The sequence below is a fragment of the Rhincodon typus genome, chromosome 14, assembly GCF_021869965.1.
Source record: "Rhincodon typus isolate 14 chromosome 14, sRhiTyp1.1, whole genome shotgun sequence".
NCBI classification, from domain to species: Eukaryota; Metazoa; Chordata; class Chondrichthyes; order Orectolobiformes; family Rhincodontidae; genus Rhincodon; species Rhincodon typus.
In genome coordinates, this window is record NC_063345.1 from 54,076,612 (window position 1) to 54,078,641 (window position 2,030).

The following is a 2,030-nucleotide window of genomic DNA, read 5'->3' on the forward strand; positions in this document are numbered from 1 at the left end:
GATGTGTTTTCTGAGTAGTTGTTTCTTCCCCATTTCTGTCAATAATTTCATTTCTGTAATAAATTTCTTATTGGGGAGGAATTATTCTTTCCTGTTGCTAACCATGCCGTCTGCCACGGGCCTTTTGTACTTTTGCAGCTTCTGTGCTATCTGTGGTTCAGCACATAGGGACACCTAGAAGTGCATTACAAGCCACCCCTACCACCTCTGAGCATCAATTTGTGCATTTTCCCCATGTCTAGGTTTAGATTGCTAGGCTAGCCTCATGGTTTACCATCACTGCACACGCAATTCACACTTACCAGTTGTCTCTGACTCTGTAGGTCTGGTTACTGTTGCCATTATGAAGTAAGGTGAGATTTATACAGCTGTGAGTGAACAGGCTAAATTGAACACAACAACACACAGAGGATGGTAAGAAAGGACGTCTGATCTGGAGCCCTAAAAATTTGCCTCCCATTCTATGGAACCATATAAAAGTAGGAAAAGTTGATAATCGAACTATCTTAAAGTCTTTATGTATGATCTGCTTGTAGCAATCAGAATAAAATTAATGAGTTTAGAGCATAAATCGAGATAAATTGGCATAATTTGGTGGTGATTGCTGAGATACAGTTGCAGGGAGAGCAAGATTGTGAGTTGAATATCCAAGGCTCTCAGTGTTTCAGAAGAATAAATAGAAAGGGAAAGGAGGTGGTCACCTAACAGGGTGAGAGTGTGCCACTGAGTATTATGGAATTGTGTCTTATTCTCATATGTGCCACTTGGCATCCTTGCACAAACTGACCAATCTATATAAAGCATCAATGAAGGAGTGTGCTGATTGGCTAGATGTTGAGGCTATGAGTCAGAGTTAGTGCATTCACTCAAGAAGTTCTCTGAGGGATTAAAGTGAACATTAAATATTACTTGAGTGACAGAATATCTGCAATGGCTTCACCAACACTTTGCCAGTCACATGACTATTGAGATCACAGATGCATCAGAGCATACCCTGGCATTCACCTATGTATACATTAACCCCACCTCTACATCCTGTGTCCCTCCATCTCAGTTAATTGCTGTATTGTTACTAGAAAAGCATGTGCTCTCGCTTTGATGAAGTGCTGTAGCACCTGACAAATTACCATGGCTCATGAGCCATGCTGTGTCAAGTGTCTGCCGGGCTCCTCAGGAGCAGTTCAGGCAGTGCAATTATTATTCAGGCACACAATAATCCACTGGATGGGTTAGATCAGGTAGCTGGGCAGCTGGTGTACAATGCAGAATGATACAAACAGTATAGGTTCAATTCCTGCTTTGGCTGAGGTTCCCATGAAGGTCCCACCTTCTCTGAAGTGTGGTGACCCTCAGGTTAAACCACTACCAGTCATAGAGTAATACAGCATGAAACAGACTCTTCGGCCCAAACTGGTCTATGCTCGCCATGGTGCCCAGTCAGCTAGTTACAATTGCCAGCATTTGGTCCATATCGCTCTAAAACTTTCTCATCCACGTACCTTTTTAAATGTTGCTATTGTACCTGCCTCAACCACTTTCTCCAGTAGCCCATTCCATATATGCATCACTCCCTGCGTGAAGAAGTTATCCCTTAGGTCCTTCTTAACTCAATCGCCTCTCACCTTATGCCCTCTAGTTTTCAATTCCCCATCCCTGGGAAAAAGACCAAATGCATTCACCCTACCAATGGCCATAGGATGGCAATGCCTTAACTATTTATATGTTGTAAGGCCACATGGACCCCTTCTATCCTTATTAAGGGGAGTGCTAACCTTCTCTCCTTTCACACAACAGTCATCTCTCTCTGACAAGAAAGCAGCCCTTTGGACTATATTGACTTTAGCTTTATAATCTACTTATCACAATTTGTGCAGCACCATTGCTTTTATTATGTAAGTAATGCTGAGCTGGAATAATGTTTGTCCTCGGGTTGTAGGCCATAACAACGGATCACCTTTTGTCACACAGTAACTTCTGGTTTGCTCTGATGGTTAAAATGCAAATGATATAGCAGGCTTCTGCAGAATGAA

At 42.4% G+C, this 2,030-nt stretch overlaps 1 pseudogene; it reads right to left on the reverse strand.

The window, feature by feature from the left end:
- Positions 1-1,658: 1,658 nt before the first annotated feature.
- Positions 1,659-1,794, reverse strand: LOC125484918 (annotated as a pseudogene).
- Between the last annotated feature and the right edge of the window lie 236 nt (positions 1,795-2,030).